Below are 21639 nucleotides of genomic sequence, written 5' to 3'. Positions count from 1 at the left end.
GTAAGTAAAGAAATAAAACAACAGTAAAAAGACATTTGAAAAAAGAGTAGCGAGGCTATATACAGACACCTGTTAGTCAGGCTTATTGAGGTAGTATGTACATGTAGATATGGTTAAAGTGACTATGCATATATGATGAACAGAGAGTAGCAGAAGCGTAAAAAGAGGGGTTGGCGGGTGCTGGGACACAATGCAGACAGCCCGGTTAGCCAATGTGCGGGAGCACTGGTTTGTCGGGCCATTTAGGTAGTATGTACATGACTGTATAGTTAAAGTGACTATGCATATAAGAATAACAGAGAGTAGCAGCAGCGTAAAAGAGGGGTTGGGGGGGGGGGCACACAATGCGAATAGTCCGGGTAACCATTTGGTTACCTGTTCAGGAGCAGGTAGGGCAGGGTCTTACAGTTGATCTCTGTAATGACCATGGGTTGTGGGTTCCAAATTCTTTCATTGATATACACAAATAGCTATTGATTGGAAAAGCAAGGACATTATTCTCAGATTTAGATTTGGTAGGTGCCAGAGGGAGTTGTGAAAATGAAAAACCACTAGCTTGCTGCTTGATATCTCGTTATCACCACAGCTCCTCAACCTGGTGTTTGTTATTATGAGAGATCTTCAAAATAGTTACCCCCGACATCTTTAAATGGATCTCTATGCTAAATAAGGGTGGGAAAAAATAAGTGATTGAAAGAGGTTACTACGGACAGTTTTTCTATGATGACAGAAAACATATATTTGATCTGTCACAGACATTAATTAAAAGCTTAAATGCTTAAAAGAGTGTTGAAAACAAATGACAAACAAGGTATTATTGTGGATCTTCTGTCCAGGCTGTCATTGTAAATGTAAAATGTGTTCTTAATTGACTTGCCTGGTTAAATAAAGGTCCCAAAAATATATACACACTCCCGTGTGGGGTCAAAGTTTGGGGTCACTTAGAATTTATTTTTTGTCCATTTTTTAAATAACATCAAATTGATCAGAAATACAGTGTAGACATTGTTAATGTTATAAATGACTATTGTAGCTGGAAACGGCAGATATATTTTTTTATGGAATATCTACGTAGGCGTACCATTATCAGCAACCATCACTCCTGTGTTCCAATGGCACGTTGTGTTGGCTAATCCAAGTTTATCATTTTAAAAGGCTAATTGATCATTTGAAAAACTTTTTGCAATTATGTTAGCACAGCTGAAAACTTGTGCTGATTTTAAATAAGCAATGAAACTGGCCTTCTTTAGACTAGTTGAGTATCTGGAGCATCAGCATTTGTGGGTTCGATTACAGGCTCAAAATAGCCAGAAACAAAGACCTTTCTTCTGAAACTCATCAGTCTATTCTTGTTCTGAGAAATTAATGCTATTCCATGTGAGAAATTGTCATGAACCTGAAGCTCTCGTACAACGCTGTGTACTACACCCTTCACAGAACAGCGCAAACTGACTCTAACCAGAATAGAAAGAGTGGGAGGCCCCGGTGCACAACTGAGGACAAGTACATTAGAGTGTCTATTTTGAGAAAGAAAACGCCTCACAAGTTCTCAACTGGCAGCTTCATTAAATAGTACCTGCAAAACACCAGTCTCAACGTCAACAGTGAAGAGGCGACTCCGGGATGCTGGCCTTCTAGGCAGAGTTGCAAAGAAAAAGCCATCTCAGACTAGCCAATAAAAAGAAAATATAAAGATGGGCAAAAGAACACAGAGATATGGCTTTTTCTTTGCAACAGAAGACTCCGCTGTGCAAGTAATCATTTCGGGTGTGTTCGTAAATTCAGTCTGGCCATCTACTCTGATTTCAGAGCACTCTTGTCTGAGCTTGCCAGAGCTCAGAATAACTGACGAATTTATGAACGCCCAACACCCATTGAATATGGCCGGTGTCAGTAAACGTTGGCAAAAAAGCGTAATTAAATTGTTGCCAGCAGCACAGTTACAGTCACCTACGCTTTGGATAAAATGAGAACAGCCTAACCAGCTCTGCTAGGGCGAACAAAATGGTCAGAGTGGGGTGTTCTCTCATGTGTCTGGAAATAGCTAGCAAGCTAGCCAATGTTAGCCAGTTAGCTTGGATGCTTGACTGCCGCTGTGAGGTCAGAATGTTCGGATCAACCTTACTCATCGGCCAGAGCGTCCAGTGTGCGCTCTGAACGCGAAATTCTATGAATTTACGAACTGACAATCTGACAACACAGTCACAGTCACCATTGCTCTGGATAACATAACAGCCTAACCAGCTCTGCTAGGGCGAGTAATGTTCAGTGAGCTGTTCTCTCATTTGTGTCTGGAAGTAGCGAGCAAGTTAGCTTGGGTGCTTGCCTGTTGTTTGTACAGAACGCTCGGATCAACCCTTAAAGAGATGGGTGGGGCTAAAGCTTAAGAGGGTGTGATTGATGCTGAATGGGTGTAGACAAAGAAGGGCTCTCCAGTAGTAGTACCAAAACTTTCAAATAACATTTTCTCAGTAGTGAGTTTACAACTTTCAAAGCAGTATTACTTTCAAATTGTTACTCAGTTGTAGTGTGTGAAATACCAATTTGTAGTTCTGAGTCTATTTTTATCCAATGTAAAAAAATATATAATTTCTAATTTTGCTAAATAACACCGATTTGAGCAGCTCGGTCACACACAGTACCAGTCAAAAGTTTGGACACACCTAGTCATTCAAGGGTTTTTTATTTTTACTATTTTCTACATTGTAGAATAATAATGAAGACGTCAACTTTGAAATAAGACATGTGGAATCATGTACTAACCAAAAAAGTGTTAAACAAATCAAAATATATTTTAGATTCTTCAAAGTAGCCACCCTTTGTCTTGATGACTGCTTTGCACACTCTTGGCATTCTCTCAACCAGCTTCATGAGGTAGTCACCTGGAATGCATTTCAATTAACAGGAGTGCCTTCTTAAAGTTTAATAGTTGAATTCAAATCTAATTTTTATTGTCACATGCAAAGACCTTATAGTGAAATGCTTACTTACAAGCCCTTAACGAACAATACAGTTTTAAGAACCCCCCCCCAAAAAAAGTAAGAGATAAGAATAACAAATAATTAAAGAGCAGCAGTAAATAACAATAGCGGGGCTATATACAGAGGGTACCGGTACAGACTCAATGTGCGGGGGCACCGGTGTCGATAATATGTACATGTAGGTAGTAGAGGTCGACCGATTATGAGGTTTTATATATACAGTGGGGAGAACAAGTATTTGATACACTGCCGATTTTGCAGGTTTTCCTACTTACAAAGCATGTAGAGGTCTGTAATTTTCATCATAGGTACACTTCAACTGTGAGAGACGGAATCTAAAACAAAAATCCAGAAAATCACATTGTATGATTTTTAAATAATTAATTTGCATTTTATTGCATGACATAAGTATTTGATCACCTACCAACCAGTAAGAATTCCGGCTCTCACAGACCTGTTAGTTTTTCTTTAAGAAGCCCTCCTGTTCTCCACTCATTACCTGTATTAACTGCACCTGTTTGAACTCGTTACCTGTATAAAAGACACCTGTCCACACACAATCAAACAGATTCCAACCTCTCCACAATGGCCAAGACCAGAGAGCTGTGTAAGGACATCAGGGATAAAATTGTAGACCTGCACAAGGCTGGGATGGGCTACAGGACAATAGGCAAGCAGCTTGGTGAGAAGGAAACAACTGTTGGCGCAATTATTAGAAAATGGAAGAAGTTCAAGATGACGGTCAATCACCCTCGGTCTGGGGCTCCATGCAAGATTTCACCTCGTGGGGCATCAATGATCATGAGGAAGGTGAGGGATCAGCCCAGAACTACACGGCAGGACCTGGTCAATGACCTGAAGAGAGCTGGGACCACAGTCTCAAAGAAAACCATTAGTAACACACTACGCCGTCATGGATTAAAATCCTGCAGCGCACGCAAGGTCCCCCTGCTCAAGCCAGCGCATGTCCAGGCCCGTCTGAAGTTTGCCAATGACCATCTGGATGATCCAGAGGAGGAATGGGAGAAGGTCATGTGGTCTGATGAGACAAAAATAGAGCTTTTTGCTCTAAACTCCACTCGCCGTGTTTGGAGGAATAGAAGGATGAGTACAACCCCAAGAACACCATCCCAACCGTGAAGCATGGAGGTGGAAACATCATTCTTTGGGGATGCTTTTCTGCAAAGGGGACAGGACGACTGCACCGTATTGAGGGGAGGATGGATGGGGCCATGTATCGCGAGATCTTGGCCAACAACCTCCTTCCCTCAGTAAGAGCATTGAAGATGGGTCGTGGCTGGGTCTTCCAGCATGACAACGACCCGAAACACACAGCCAGGGCAACTAAGGAGTGGCTCCGTAAGAAGCATCTCAAGGTCCTGGAGTGGCCTAGCCAGTCTCCAGACCTGAACCCAATAGAAATTCATTGGAGGGGGCCGAAAGTCCGTATTGCCCAGCGACAGCCCCGAAACCTGAAGGATCTGGAGAAGATCTGTAGGGAGGAGTGGGCCAAAATCCCTGCTGCAGTGTGTGCAAACCTAGTCAAGAACTACAGGAAACGTATGATCTCTGTAATTGCAAACAAAGGTTTCTGTACCAAATATTAAGTTCTGCTTTTCTGATGTATCAAATACTTATGTCATGCAATAAAATGCAAATTAATTACTTAAAAATCATACAATGTGATTTTCTGGATTTTTGTTTTAGATTCCGTCTCTCATAGTTGAAGTGTACCTATGATAAAAATTACAGACCTCTACATGCTTTGTAAGTAGGAAAACCTGCAAAATCGGCAGTGTATCAAATACTTGTTCTCCCCACTGTATATATATATATATATACACATATATTATACACACACACACATTTTTGTAATAATGACAATTGCAACAATACTGAATGAACAATGAACACTTTTATTTTAACTTAATATAATACATAAATACACACACACAGCTCTGAAGTGACAATGATACTGAAGAGTCTGCTTAGGAGACAAATACTCTCAACGGTTTGAATAAAAATAGAGTTTAAGTTACCTGTGATGAATGTTGAAAACAAAAACTGTCATTTCTATATGCAGGAAATCCTATTTTAATAATGGGCATGGTAAGAATTGAAGACCAAAGTGCGAGTCATAATTCCCATGACACCTTCTAGCAAAATCTGAAAAGCGGTTCCTTCATGTTGACAAATGTTACCTTATCCTAGTGAGATTTACACGGGTATCAAAACGTCGAGGCGGTTTAAGCCTGCACGAAACACAGACCTTATTTTAAGTAGATCAAGACATTCTCTATGGAGGACATGAACGGTAAAATAACGAAGGAACCCCTTTCAAGTTCAGCCGCAAGTTATTACAGGAATTATAACGCATCGACTATTTCTCTCTAAACCATATACCTTTGACTAATCCGGAAACTATCACCTCGAAAACAAAACGTTTATTCCGTTCCGTATTTTATCTAACGGGTGGCATCCATGAGTCTAAATATTCCTGTTACATTGCACAACCTTCAATGTTATGTCATAATTACGTAAAATTCTGGCAAATTAGTTCGCAAAGAGCCAGGTGGCCCAAAATGTTGCTTATACCCTGACTCTGCGTGCAATGAACGCAAGAGAAATGACACAATTTCACCTGGTTAATATTGCCTGCTAACCTGGATTTCTTTTAGCTAAATATGCAGGTTTAAAAATATATACTTGTGTATTGATTTTAAGAAAGGCATTGATGTTTATGGTTAAGTACACATTGGAGCAATGACAGTCATTGATTGATAAGATAAGTTTAATGCTAGCTAGCAATTTACCTTAGCTTACTGCATTCGCGTAACAGGCAGGCTCCTCGTGGAGTGCAATGTAATCAGGTGTTAGAGCATTGGACTAGTTAACTGTAATGTTGCAAGATTGGATCCCCCGAGCTGACAAGGTTAAAAATCTGTTGTTCTGCCCGTGAACGAGGCAGAACGTTCCTAGGTCGTCATTGAAAATAAGAATGTGTTCTTAACTGACTTGCCTAGTTAAATAAAGGTGTAACAAAAAAAACAAAAAAACGGCAAATCGGCGCCCAAAAATACCGATTTCCGATTGTTATGAAAACTTGAAATCGGCCCCGATTTAATCGGTCGACCTCTAGTAGGTAGAGTTATTAAAGTGACTATGCATAGATAATAACAGAGAGTAGCAGCAGTGTAGAGGGGGGGGGGGGGAATTCAAAAGTATTGGTAGCCATTTGATTAACTGTTCAGGAGTCTTATGACTTGGGGGTAGAAGCTGTTTAGAAGCATCTTGGTGTGGTATGCAAATCGTAGTGGGTCTAGGGTTTCTGGGATAATGGTGTTGATGTAGTGGGATTTCTCGTAAGCTTCCGGGTTAGAGTCCTGCTCCTTGGCAGCTCTACATTTTAGCTCAGTGCGAATTGTGCCTGCAATCCATGGCTTCTGGTTGGGGTATGTGTGTACAGTGACTGTGGGGACTACGTCCTCAATGCACTTATTGTTAAAGCCAGTGACTGATGTGGTGTACTCCTCAATGCTATCGGAAGAGTCCCGGAACATATTCCAGTCTGTGCTAGCAATACAGTCCTGTAGTTTTGCATCTGCTTCATCTGACCACTTTTTTATAGACTTAGTCACTTTTGCTTTCTGCTTGAATTTTTGCTTGTGAGCACGAATCAGGAGGATAGATTTTCCAAATGGATGGCGAGGGAGAGCTTTATATGTGTCTCTGTGTGTGGAGTAAAGGTGGTCAAGAATTATTTTCCCTCTGGTTGCACATTTAACATGTTGATAGAAATTTGGTAAAACTGATTTAAGTTTCCCTGCATTCAAGTCCCCGACCACTAGGAGCGCTGCCTCCGGATGAGCGTTTTTCTATTTTCATTTGGCAGTATAATGCTCATTGAGATCGGTTTTAGTGTCAGCATCTGTCTGTGGTGGTATGTGAACAGCTATGTAAAATACAGATGTAAACTTTCTAGGTTGATAGTGTGGTCTACAGCTTATCATGAGATACTCGACCTCAGCCATGCGAAACCTCGGGACTTCCTTAGATATCGTGCACCAGCTGTTGTTTACATATATGCATAGGCCCCCGCCCCGTGTCTTACCTGAGGCTGCTGTTCTATCCTGACGATTTATAGTGTGTAACCCGCAAGCTGTATGTTCATTTTAAAAATAAAAATAAATTATTTCACCACTATTTAACCAGGTAAGCTAGTTGAGAACAAGTTCTCATTTACAACTGTGACCTGGCCAAGATAAAGCAAAGCAGTGCAACAAAAACAACAACACAGAGTTACACATGGAATAAACAAGCGTACATTCAATAACACAATAGAAAAAAAGAAAGTCTATATACATTGTGTGCAAATGGCATGAGGAGGTAGGCAATAAATAGGCCATGGTAGCGAAGTAATTACAATTTAGCAGATTAACACTGGAGTGATAAATGAGCAGATGATGATGTGCAAGTAGAGATACTGGTGAAAACAGTATGGGGATGAGGTGGGTCATTGGGTGGGTTATTTTCAGATGGACTATGTACAGCTGCAGCGATCGGATAGCTGCTCAGCTAGCTGATGTTTAAAGTTAGTGAGGGAAATATAATTCTCCAGCTTCAGTGATTTTTGCAATTCGTTCCAGTCATTGGCAGCAGAGAACTGGAAGGAGAGGCGGCCAAAGGAGGATTTGGCTTTGAGGGTGACCAGAGAGATATACCTGCTGGAGCGCGTGCTACAAGTGGGTGCTGCTATGGTGACTAGCAAGCTGAGAAAAGGGGGGACTTTACCTAGCAGGGTCTTGTAGATGACCTGGAGCCAGTGGGTTTGGCGACGAGTATGAAGCGAGGGCCAGCCAACGAGAGCGTACAGGTCGCAGTGCTGGATAGTATATGGGGCTTTGGTGACAAAACGGATGGCACTGTGATAGACTGCATCAAATTGAGTAGGGTATTGGAAGCTATTTTGTAAATGACATCGCCGAAGTCGAGGATCGGTAGGATGGTTAGTTTTACGAGGGTATGTTTGGCAGCATGAGTGAAGGATGCTTTGTTGCGAAATAGGAAGCCAATTCTAGATTTAACTTTGGATTGGAGATGTTTGATGTGAGTCTGGAAGGAGAGTTTACAGTCTAACCAGACACCTAGGTATTTGTAGTTGTCCACATATTCTAAGTCAGAACCGTCCAGAGTAGTGATGCCGGACGGGCGGGCAGGTGCAGGCAGCAATCGGTTGAAGAGCATGCCTTTAGTTTTACTTGTATTTAAGAGCAGTTGGAGGCCACGGAAGGAGAGTTGTATGGCATTGAAGCTCGTCTGGAGGGTTGTTAACACAGTGTCCAAAGAATGGCCAGAAGTATACAGAATGGTGTCGTCTGCGTAGAGGTGGATCAGAGACTCACCAGCAGCAAGAGCGACATCATTGATGTTTACAGAGAAGAGAGTCGGCCCAAGAATTGAACCCTGTGGCATCCCCATAGAGACTGCCAGAGGCCCGGACAACAGGCCCTCCGATTTGACACACTGAACTCTATCAGAGAAGTAGTTGGTGAACCAGGCGAGGCAATCATTTGGGAAACCAAGGCTATCGAGTCTGCCGATGAGAATGTGGTGATTGACAGAGTCGAAAGCCTTGGCCAGGTCAATGAATACGGCTGCACAGTATTGTTTCTTATTGATGGCGGTTAAGATATCGTTTAGGACCTTGAGCGTGGCTGAGGTGCACCCATGCCCAGCTCTGAAACCAGATTGCATAGCGGAGAAGGTGCGGTGGGATTCGAAATGGTCGGTAATCTGTTTGTTGACCTTAGTAAAGGCACGGTAGGATAGATATAGGTCTGTAGCAGTTTGGGTCAAGAGTGTCCCCTCCTTTGAAGAGGGGGATGACCGCAGCTGCTTTCCAATCTTTGGGAATCTCAGACAACACAAAAGAGAGGTTGAACAGGCTAGTAATAGGGGTTGAAACAATTTCGGCAGATAATTTTAGAAAGAAAGGGTCCAGATTGTCTAGCCCAGCTGATTTGTAGGGGTCCAGATTTTGCAGCTCTTTCAGAACATCAGCTGACTGGATTTGGGAGAAGGAGAAATGGGGAAGGCTTGGGCGAGTTGCTGTGGGGGTGTAGTGCTGTTGACCGGGGTAGGGGTAGCCAGTTGGAAAGCATGGCCAGCCGTAGAAAAATGCTTATTGAAATTCTCAATTATAGTGGATTTATCGGTGGTGACAGAGTTTTGCTATCCTCAGTGCAGTGGGCAGCTGGGAGGAGGTGTTCTTATTCTCCATGGACTTTACAGTGTCCCAGAACTTTTTTGAGTTTGTTGCAGGAAGCAAAGTTCTGCTTGAAAAAGCTAGCCTTGGCTTTTCTAACTGCCTGTGTATATTGGTTTCTAACTTCCCTGAAAAGTTGCATATCACGGGGGCTGTTCGATGCTAATGCAGAACGCCACAGGATGTTTTTGTGTTGGTTCTCTCCAGACCTGACTGCCCTTAACCAAGGGCTATATCTCTTCCTGGTTCTAAATTTCTTGAATGGGGCATGCTTATTTAAGATGGTGAGGAAGGCATTTAAAAAAAAAAAGAGGCATCCTCTACTGACGGGATGAGGTCAATATCCTTCCAGGATACCCGTGCCAGGTCGATTAGAAAGGCCTGCTCGCTGAAGTGTTTCAGGGAGCGTTTGACAGTGATGAGTGGAGGTTGTTTGACCGCTGACCCATTACGGATGCAGGCAATGAGGCAGTGATCGCTGAGATCTTGGTTGAAAACAGCAGAGGTGTATTTAGAGGGCAAGTTGGTTAGGATGATATCTATGAGGGTGCCCGTGTTTACGGCTTTGGGTCGGTACCTGGTAGGTTCATTGATCATTTGTGTCAGATTGAGGGCATCAAGCTTAGATTGTAGGATGGCTGGGGTGTTAAGCATGTTCCAGTTTAGGTCACCTAGCAGCACAAGCTCTGAAGATAGATGGGGGGCAATCAGTTCACATATGGTGTCCAGAGCACAGCTGGGGGCAGAGGGTGGTCTATAGCAGGCGGCAACGGTGAGAGACTTGTTTTTAGAGAGGTGGATTTTTAAAAGTAGAAGTTCAAATTGTTTGGGTACAGACCTGGATAGTACAACAGAACTCTGCAGGCTATCTCTGCAGTAGATTGCAACTACTGGTGAGGACCTGCCTTACAACAGACCTACAAGCCCTCAGTCCAGCCTCTCAGCCTATTGGGGACAGTCTTGAGCACTGATGGAGGGATTGTGTGTTCCTGGTGTAACTCGGGCAGTTGTTGTTGCCAACCTGTACCTGTCTCGCAGGTGTGATGTTCGGATTTACCGATTCTGTGCAGGTGTTGTTACACGTGGTCTGCCACTGTGAGGACGATCAGCTGTCCGTCCTGTCTCCCTGTAGTGCTGTCTTAGACGTCTCACAGTACGGACATTGCAATGTATTGCCCTGGCCACATCTGCAGTCCTCATGCCTCCTTGCAGCATGCCTAAGGCACGTTCAGGCAGATGAGCAGGAACCCTGGGCAACTTTCTTTTGGTGTTTTTCATAGTCAGTAGAAAGGAATCTTTAGTGTCCTAATTCCATAACTGTGACCTTAATTACCTACCGTCTGGAAGCTGTTAGTGTCTTAACTTCCATTCCACAGGTGCATGATCATTAATTGTTTATGGTTCATTGAACAAGCATGGGAAACAGTGTTTAAACCCTTTACAATGAAGATCTGTGAAGTTATTTGGATTTTTACGAATTATCTTTGAAAGACAGGGTCCTGAAAAGGGTACATTTATTTTTTTGCTCTCTGTGTGTGTGTGTGTGTGTGTGTGTGTGTGTGTGTGTGTGTGTGTGTGTGTGTATATATATTTATTTTTTATTTATATATATATATATATATATATATATATATATGTGTATATATATTTTTATATATGTGTATATATATTTTTATATATGTATAGATTTGCAAAAAATATATTGGGGATTGGAATTATATTAATGGAAGCTACAATCTATCTGCAATATTAAGGCTGATCTACCCCCCTACACTTTTTTTTTAATAATAATAAAAAAATCTAAACAGTATTAATCATTTTGTAATGGCATAAGCAAAGCCTGTTCAATAACATTGTCTCTTCTTTCGAGGACTACATTCCCAATTATGACAAAGCACCAAGAACCGGATTGAGCAAAACACACATGAAAACATTCACACTGGAACATTGCAATATATCTCTGTCCTCCTACTTCTTCTTTTTCCCAAACAAAAGCAAACACGCCTGATTAACATGGTAACAAACCAGCCTGGCTGAGATGGCAAACCTGCTCCTCATCCAGTTCAGTCAGCTGACATGATAGATTGATCTCCTCACTTTTCCCAGCCTATAACACTGAAGTGGTATGTTTTTCCCCTGCCCTCCAAGTGTAGCGGTTAAGATGTTCCGCGATTCATCTGTTTTCATTTGCTTTCTGTGCCAACTGTTAGATAGATCCAGTTTGGATTGGATCAAAGAGTGACTTAGGGTTTGGGAGCAACAGCTTTTTCACCACCTGGCCCACAATGAAATGTCATATTCAGAAGACGTCCATTATATGACTCATTGACATGTTTCTCAGAGGGCTGTGCGTGCTGTGAACCATCTGAGCAAGTCATATTGCCTTGTGCTTTGAGTCACAATGTTACCTAAGCTGCTCGTTGACCGGCCTGGGTCTCCATCTAGTTGTTCTTTGAAACGTCCATAGAGAGCAAATCGGCCTGTGGCTTTCCCAGGCTGCCGCAACGCCTCTTTGTCGCGGCGCGGAGACCACATCCCCCAGACAATGCCCCAGAACATTCACCACCACAACAAAGACGACTTTGAAATGCTGCTTCGCCGAATTGTCTCTGGAACCGAGCCTCCGGGGGAAAGGCTGCATCGGTTTCACAGACTGTCGTGTAATACCACGCCTTGCGTGTGCCGGAAACCCAGGCTAGAGGCCAAGAGAGAACAATACAGCGTGTGTCTCTGTGGCTAAATGTATAGACACGGAACCACAGCACCATAACAAAGTGGCACACCGCCGTGCCTACATCTGCTGATTGACCGTTGACACCAAATAGTGCATCTGGACCATATAACTGCCAGAGAGAGGTACAGTGTATCTCTCTATTACTGTCTCCCCCTGCAGAGAAACCTCCAACATCCTAATTCACTTTTGAAATCAGTGGTAGCCGTCTGCTCAGACTAAGAAAAGACCCGGTCAGAGGGCGAAGCGTGAGGAAGAGTGATTAGCTGACAGGAGAGGGGATTGTTTAAGGGAGAGTGCAATTGAATAAAAGAGACTGCAAAAAAATAAGAAAACAGATGGAATGGAAGAGAGGGAATGCAAAGAGAAGACACAGAGAGAGTGGATGGAATGAGTGGGAGGGGTTAGTATGAGGGAAGCAGATTTGGGGCGGGGGCGACCTGATGAAAGTGGTGCGAATCCCTTCAGGTTGATGAATGGACAGACACAAAACAAGTCCTGATCTGTCCACAGAAATGTAGGCCAACATAGTGCCTACATAATCAAACAATCAATCAATCCCTCATGGAAAAACCACATGAATTTCACGTGATAACGTGACAACATATGAAGCAAAATGTGATAGCATGTGAAGCAACATGTGATAACATAAAACTACACACGTGACAACATGTGAGAACATGATCTCATGAAATGAATGTGAAATAAATGTGTAAACTCGGGGATTCAACATTTCAACTTGTGATACCGTGAAATTACACGTGACAACAGTTGAGCACATGTGAACGCCCAGGTGTCAAATGTAATTTCTAATATTTTACTTTAAAAGGCATAATTGACATGAATTCAATTTAAACAGTCATGGTTCCATGCAGGTATTGTCTAGTTCCCTGTTTGTTCCAGGGATGTCCCCAAAGGTGTTTTTAGGATGTTCTCAGAATGTTGTGTCATGGTCCCATGGAGGTTTTTGTCTAGTTGCGTTGAAAATATGGTAAATTTACAACAAGTTACTCTAATTTTACAGCTAAATTAAGGTGTTAATGTGAAAGGACAGTATACTACCATATGCTGATTACCTAGGACTCAACCTCACTTGGAGTTTGAGCTCACAACCTCTGTTGCTAGCTACCTAAAGTTCCTGCAGGACCACCAGGTCTGTGGACATAATGGAGATTGGCTATATATTTATTGACAAAAATACATTTCTGCACTTTGTCTAAAGTTGCAGTAAAAATAAAGTAAACATATACAACTTGGTGTTATTTCTATAAAATGACAGTATGCTGCCTTATTCTGATTTCAATTACTTAAAAATATTGTAGAATTTTGTACTGTGGCCACAATTGGAACTCTGCTTTAAATGGGATTTGAACTCATAACCCCTGGGTTGCTAGCAACCTGAAATGTCCTGCTACAGTGCAGCTACACCACCAGAGTGACAGCATAAATGAGAGATGGCTACAGACTTATTGGCAATAACACATGTCTGCACTTTGCAAAAAAGCAGCCCACAATCGAGTAAATAATTGTCCAATTATCACCACCAACATTACATCAACGTAAAACTAGCAGTGCTCAAGGACACTTGACGTAGAGTATACAATACTGACTCTCTTGCACTGTCTCCATGCACACTCAATATACTCTACCCACACACTCACAGATACTACACTGACTCTACAACGCACGCACTACATATGCTCACACACACATGCGTATTGACGCAACACACACACACACACACACACACACACACACACAGACACAGACACAGACACAGACACAGACACAGACACAGACACAGACACAGACACAGACACAGACACAGACACAGACACAGACACAGACACAGACACAGACACAAAGACATACACATAGACAGACTTTCACACTTCACATATGCTGCTGCTACTCGATTTATTATATATCCTGATTGCCTACTTACTTTTACCCCTTCCTACATGTACAGTGCATTCGGAAACTATTCAGACCCCTTGACTTTTTCCATATTTTGTTACGTTACAGCCTTATTCTAAAATGTATGAGTAAAACAACAATTGAATAAATCTACACACAACACCCATAATGACAAAGCAAAAGCTATTTTAAATGTATAAAAAAAAAACAGATGTGACATTTGCATAAGTATTCAGACCCTTTACTCAGTACTTTGTTTAAGCACCTTAGGCAGCGATTACAGCCTCGAGTCTTCTTGAGTATGACGCTACAAGATTGGCACACCTGTATTTGAGGAGTTTCTCCCATTCTTCTCTGCAGATCCTCTTAAGCTTTGTCACGTTGGATGGGAACAACTATTATCAGTTCTCTCCAGAGATGTTCGGTTGGGTTCAAGTTCAGGATCTGGCTGGGCCACTCAAGGACATTGTCCAATCCTGCGTTGTCTTGGCTGTGTGCTTAGGGTCATTGTCCTGTTGGAAGGTGAACCTTTGCCCCAGCCTGAGGTCCTGAGCACTCTGGAGTAGGTTTTCATCAAGGATCTCTCTGTACTTTGCTCCGTTCATCTTTCCCTTGATCCTGACTAGTCTTCCGGACCCTGCCACTGAAAATGCTGCCACCACCATGCTTCACTGTAGGGATGGAGCTTGGCATTCAGGCCAAAGAGTTCATTTCTCGTTTCATCAGACCAGAGAATCGTGTTTCTCATGGTCTGAGTCATTTAGGTTGCTTTTGGAAAACTCCAAGCGGGCTGTTATGTGCCTTTTACTGAGGAGTGGCATCCGTCTGGCCACTCTTCCGTAAAGGCATGATTTGGTGGAGTGCTGCAGAGATGGTTGTCCTTCTGGAAGGTTCTCTCATCTCCACAGAGGAAGTCTGTAGCACTGTCAGAATGACCATCGGGTGCTTAGTCACCTCCCTGACAAAGACCCTTCGCCCCCAATTGCTTAGTTTGTCCAGGCAGCCAGCTCTCAGAAGAGTCTTGGTGGTTCCAAACTTCTTCCATTTAAAAATGATGTAGGCCACTGTATTCTTGTGGACCTTAAATGCTGCAGAATTTTTTGGTACCCTTCCCCAGATGTGTGCATCGACACGATCCTGTCTCAGAGCTCTACAGACAATTCCTTTTGAACTCATGGCTTTGTTTTTTCTCTGACATGCACTGTCAACGGTGGGACCTTTTATATAGACAGGTGTGTGCCTTTCCAAATCATGTCCAATGAATTAAATTTACCACAGGTGGACTCCAATCAAGTTGTAGAAACATCTCAAGGATGATCAATGGAAACAGGATCCATCTGAGCTCAATTTCGACTCTAATAGCAAAGGTTCTGAATAGTAATGTAAATAAGGTATTTCTGTTTTATATTTTCAATACATTTGAAAAATATTCTAAACTTGTTTTTGCTTTGTCATTATGGGGTATTGTGTGTGGATTGATGAGGAAAAAAACATCTGTCTATCCATTTGAGAAAAAGGCTGTAATATAACAAAATGTGGATAAAGTGAAGGGGTCTGAATGAATACTTTCTGAATGCTCTGTAGTCCCATGATGCTTGTGGGGGTCATCAATCAAAACGGATTACACCATCTTGTTCGTGAGAGTCATCTTTCCATAGTTTGTTTGCAAAACCATTCGGAATCTACAGACGTTTTTGTGAGAAGACCGATTTTCGGGATGTCTCATGGTTTGGCAAACACCGCTCTGCCACCTTTCACCGCAGATGGGGACGGCGACAATGGCGGATGCAGTGGATTGAGACGCAGCCCATGCAAACAATATCTCTAGCTTAAACTTACAGATTTCAATTATTTAAATGATTACGCTAATTAGATTTATAGAGGCTAAGATAAGTACATGTGATACCAGAGCGCCATACAATATTTAATTTATATCTGTCACCATGTTATTGTAGTACAACTTTTCTTCCTAGACCATCAGTTCAGTGAGTATGACGGATTGGCAACAGTAAGTTACTGTGAATTGTACAATAACCCACCTGCAACTACTTCACAGTAAGCTATTGAAAATTAAACATTTTACTTCCTGTGAACCGGCTACCATTATGCTACTGGAAAATGCACAGTAACATCTTAACATTGCAGTTCTTACAAAGCGATTGCAGAGCTGACAGTGTCAAAAGAGGTGCTCAACCTTCATCAACATAATGATAAAACAACTTAAATTGGTACAACATTTCCACTGACGGTTGGCACAAATATAACATATTTTAAACCATACTGCAAATACAACATATTCCAGCACATTGCCCCTGACAGCTGTAGAAATACATTCAAAGTTGTTTCTATTTTCATCACTACTCAGTAGCTTGTAGTTTCCTATAAAATTATATGATCTTTTTTTTTTTATCCTAAGACTTTTTATGCAATATCAAGTGAGGCATGCCAAGCTAATTTGCAGACATTACACATACAGCACCAGTAAAAGGTTTGGACACACCTACTCATTCAAGCGTTTTTCTTTATTTGCACTATTTTCTACATTGTAGAATAATAGTGAAGACATCAAAACTGTGAACACATATGGAATCATGTAGTAACCAAAAAAGTGTTAAAGTAGCCACCCTTGCCTTTGACAGCTTTGCACAGACTTGGCATTCTCTCAACCAGCTTCACCTGGAATGCTTTTCCAACAGTCTTGAAGGAATTCCTACATATGTGACCGACCACCTTGATTTGGTCTTATGTAGCAACATTTTAAATTGTGTTTTTTACAATTGATAAAAGCAAAGATACAGAGCTACAACATGGTATATCATACACTGTATTTGAGGATCAATGGGAAAGTAATTCTGCTTTGAAAGTTGATAAACTTGTAACCTCACTTTTAAGAAAATGGCCTTTGAATGTTTTGGTACCTACTGGAAAGCTATTCTTTGTCTACACCCATTCAGCATTGTTCACACCCTCTTAAGCTTTAGCCCCACCCATCTCTTTAAGGGTTGATCTGCACGTTCTGTCACAACAACAACAGTGAAGCTCCCAAGCTAACGTTGGCTAGCTTGCTAGCTACTTCCAGACACAAATGAGAGAACAGCTAACTGACCATTTTACATTTTACTTGCCTTAACACAACTCTGCGCTCTCGCTCACTCAGACGAGAGTGCTCTGAAATCTGAGTAGATAGAGCAAATTTACCAGCTACGTCTATCAACAGCTGTCGCGGTGACATTCTATTGAAATACTTACTTGCATAGTGGAGTCTTTTGTTAAGACATGTAGCTAGCTAGCTAGGTAAACAATGAACCATAATCCCAGCTCATGACGTTACCTCCCTGCATGAATCTGCAGGTAGCTAACCAACCAGGCTCGATGTTAGCTATCTAACATTAGGCTATAACTGCAAATGACTCTGAGATAAAAAATAACAACATCATACATGTAACGTTAGCTAGCGAGCCAGACAGCTAACGTTAGCTAGCTAACAGTACACTTTAACTTGAAATTAAAATGACTTTCTGTCAAAATTAGAAATGTGTAATATCTGAAAATGTAGCTAGCTAGAATATCTTTCCCGAATATACCATGGATGGAAGCCTTTCCCTGTCATGGATTCCATGGTTGCCCTTAGTTTGAAGATGCAATCTGGAGACCAGTGTTTTCTCCACCTCCTTAGCTGTCATACTCTAATTCCACTGATTTTCAAACCGCGGTTCTCTAGAAAGTGGAGAGGAACACTTATGCAGTTCTACTGCGCTATACATTTTTTTTTAAAGACGCGAGAGACAGGATTACCTACACATACTGGCCAGCTCAAATAGACAGAAGCGTGCTATATGGCAGACCAATCCAAACTCATCTCTCGGCATGTCCAGCCCACTCATTATCTTAGCCAGTCATGGCTAGTGGCAAGGTTGCTTTTTCTGTAGCTAAACCAACTAGGCTCGTAATTAAACAATTGTATTTGTATTTGTGACCGATCACCTTGATTCGGTCTTAATTAGCAAAATTTGAAATTGTGTTTTTTACGTTGGATAAAAGCAGACACACAGAGCTACAAAATGGTATCTCACACATTGCATTTTTGAGGACCAATGGGAGTAATTCTGCTTTGAAAGTTGATAAACTTGTAACCTCAATTTTGATAAAATGGCCTTTGAATGTTTTGGTTCTAGTACTGGAGAGCTTTCCTTTGTCTACATCCATTCAGCAAGGAAGGATTCACATGTGAGGTCATGTGCTAAACAGTGGGTAGTGTAGTAAAGGTTAAGACTAAAAGTGGTAAAAGTAGTAGCCTGCAATAAGGAAAAATTCCAGGTAAACAAAGTGTCCAGATGAAAATGTTAAATATTTGTTGACGCTTACCCAGACACACTTGTCTAAATTGATGGGTCATGTGAAAGAAATACTATAACCCCCAGCCACATCTTGCTAAGTGGATGGGTCTCTACAGAAGGTGTATACAATACAGCCAAATATTTACTTGCATAGTAGCATAATCAGAAATAGATTGTGTCAGTATAAATACAATAATATACAGTATGTACAAGAACAATATCAATAACAATATCAGTAATAGATGAGGTAGTTATATGCATACAATCAGGGGTAAAGTGGCTGAGCATCGGGATAAATAACAAACAATAGTAGCAGCAATGTATGGGGTGTGTGTTACGAGAGAGTCATGTGAATAGAGGCACTGCAGATAGTGCTGATGACTGGTCCGTCCTAACCATGCATGAACAAGGGAATCTATATTTGGAGAGCCTGTTTCTGTCCGGCTCTTGACTTTGGTGCAGGGCATGTGGTGTCCATATCCTCTTCGTTGCAAAACTTCCTGATCTTCTCAAAAATATTAGTTGGTCTGGCTGTGTCCAGTCCAGGTGGTGCTTCCACAGGCAAACCATCTATGGGAGGAAGGATGCCAGCATTGCGTAGCAGATGTAAAAACCTGGTCCCGACTGAGTCCGAATGCTCCTTGGCGACAACAAACACCAGGCTCCAGCGCATCGAAGCTGTAAAATGGGAAATTACCAAATATATTGAGAAGACATTACAACCTTGCACAACATCAATTCACCTCCCAAGTTTAGATAAGAAGAATAACCTCATACAGTGCAATGAAAATTATCTTCACCTGAAGTGTAGGTACTGCTTGATCTGTGGCAGTGGCCTGAAGTACGGAGTCAGGTGTTGTTGCCAGCCATAGCTTTACACCAGCACCGTACCAACCATGTTGACCCCCGTCAGTGCTGTCCTTCACAACACCAGCAATCTCAGACAAAGTGCCAATCATGTTGGAGGTCAATTTAAATAATCAAAACCTGTTGTTTATGCTTTACATACCAAGTGTTGTCATCGATTCCTTGTAGAGATGCCACACTGCTGCTTTTGTCACATGGGATGGCAGCAGCTTTCCACAAAGTGTTTGTGTCCTGGGTGGCATCCTGGTAATACTATTGCATTATCCTCTGCGTCGTTGTTGATGAAGTACACCACTCGCTGCAAGTCCTCACGCTTCAGGTGTAACCTGTGCTGGCTTGGGCCAGCTCTCTTTTTGATGGGAGGCATTAACCATTCTCCTTCTATAACTGGTGGAGGAGAGTTAGGCATGTTCTACTGATGCTGAAAGACAAATTCCAGATACAAATATTTTAGCTTTATTTTTATACAATAGAGATAGCTGTAATCACCGTCAGACACACCTGGCTAACTTGATGGGTCGTCAACTAGCTAGCTAACTGTAAGCTTTACCTTGGTCTTTTGTTTAGACATGCAGCTAGCTAGCTAAACAATAAACCATAATCCCAATCCATATAGTACTAGCAATACAAACCGATTGTCATAGCTAGCTAAAGTTGACCAAATAGGTTAAATGTTAGCTAATTAGCTAGCTAACATTAGTCTATAACTAGCAATTTGAAATGGCATTCTCAGAAAATTACTACACAAAGATCATAAACATAATGTTAGCCAGTGAGCCATCTAACATCAGCTAGCTAGCTCACAGTAAGCTTTAACTTGCAATGAAAACAAATTTCCGACAAATTTAGAAACGTATAATATCTGAAACTGTAGCTAGACTCTTACCCGTATACATGGATGAACGCTTCACGGCAGACTGCAACCCCTTTCATTAAATAAGACGTCCTGTGTAGTTTCCTTTTTGTTTGTACAGCTTTCTTGGCCCGTTGTGTCAAGTCTCTGTGGTTCACACTGACTGTGTACAATGCCATAAGAGTCATCTTAACCTTTAGCCCCCAACCAAACTCTGACAATTGTACTCGCCCTAGCAGAGCTGGTTAGATTGTTTTCATGTTATCCAGAGCGTTGGTGACTGTAACTGTGCACCTGGCAACAATTGAATTGCTCTTTTTTGCCGACGTTTACTGACACCGGCCATATTCAACGGGTGTTGAGCGGTCGTAAATTCATCAGTTATTCTGTGCTCTGGGACACTCAGACGAGAGTGCTCTGAAACAGTTGTTGCAGTGACATTCTATTGAAATGGATACATGCATAGTGGAGTGTTTTAAGTATTACTTTGCGATACATTTAAAAAAAAGCAGCGTTAGACAGGATAACCTACACATACTAACAAGCTAAAACAGACAGAAGCATGCTATATGGCAGACCAATCCAAACTCATTATCTCTGCCAATCATGGCTAGCGGGAAGGTTGCAGACTTTTTCTGTGGCTTAACCAATTAGGCTTGTAATTTAACAATTGTATTAGTATTTACAGATGGCATACAAGTTTGTTATTAAGGAACATGAAAGTTCACATGTTCTAGGAGGCATTTCTGCCCCCAAAAAGTTCACGTTCTAACGGCTTTCCTGTGATGTAGTGACCCTCGACATACGCCTAGTTTCCTGAAACAGGTCACATATGCTGAGCACTTATTGGCTGCTTTTCCTTCACTCTGCGGTCCAACTCATCCCAAACCATCTCATTGGGTTGAGGTCGGGTGACTGTGGAGGCCAGGTCATCTGATGCAGCACTCCATCACTCTCATTCTTGGTCAAATAGCCCTTACACAGCTTGGAGGTGTATTGGGTCATTATCCTGTTGAAAATGGTAGTCCCACTAAGCTCAAACCAGATGGGATGGCATATCACTGCAGAACGCTTTGGTAGCCATGCTGGTTAAGTGTGCCTTGAATCCTAAATAAATCACAGACAGTGTCACCAGAAAAGCACCACCACACCACCTCCTCCATGCTTCATGGTGGGAACCACACATGCGGAGATCATCCATTCAACTACTCTGCGTCTCACAAAGACACAGCGGTTGGAAGCCAAAATAAAACATTTGGACTCATCAGACCAAAGGACAGGTTTCTACCGGTCTAATGTCGATTGCTTGAGTTTTTTGGCCCAAGTCTCTTATTATTATTTGTGTCCTTTAGTAGTGGTTTCTTTGCAGCAATTCGACCATGAAGGTCTGATTCACGCAGTCTCCTCTGAACAGTTGATGTTGAAGATGTCTGTTATTTGAACTCTGTGAAGCATTTATTTGAGATGCCATTTTTGAGGCTGGTAACTCTAATGAACTTATCCTCTGCAGCAGAGGTAACTCTGGGTCTTCCTTTCCTGTGGTGGTCCTCATGAGAGCCAGTTTCATCATAGAGCTTGATGATTTTTGCGACTGCAATGAAGAAACTTTAGAAGTTCTTGGAATTTTCCGGTTCGACTGACCTTCATGTCTTAAAGTAATTATGGACTGTCGTTTCTCTTTGCTTATT

At 41.9% G+C, this 21639-nt stretch overlaps 1 protein-coding gene across 3 annotated transcripts in view; it reads left to right on the top strand.

The window, feature by feature from the left end:
- sugct (succinyl-CoA:glutarate-CoA transferase) overlaps positions 1-21639 on the top strand; it is a 165102-nt gene that overhangs the window by 51530 nt on the left and 91933 nt on the right. The window lies entirely within an intron of this gene.

Source organism: Salvelinus alpinus, chromosome 10, assembly GCF_045679555.1.
Source record: "Salvelinus alpinus chromosome 10, SLU_Salpinus.1, whole genome shotgun sequence".
Classification (NCBI taxonomy): domain Eukaryota; kingdom Metazoa; phylum Chordata; class Actinopteri; order Salmoniformes; family Salmonidae; genus Salvelinus; species Salvelinus alpinus.
The sequence above is the reverse complement of the archived record's forward strand: the minus strand, read 5'-3'. Positions and strand labels throughout refer to the sequence as shown.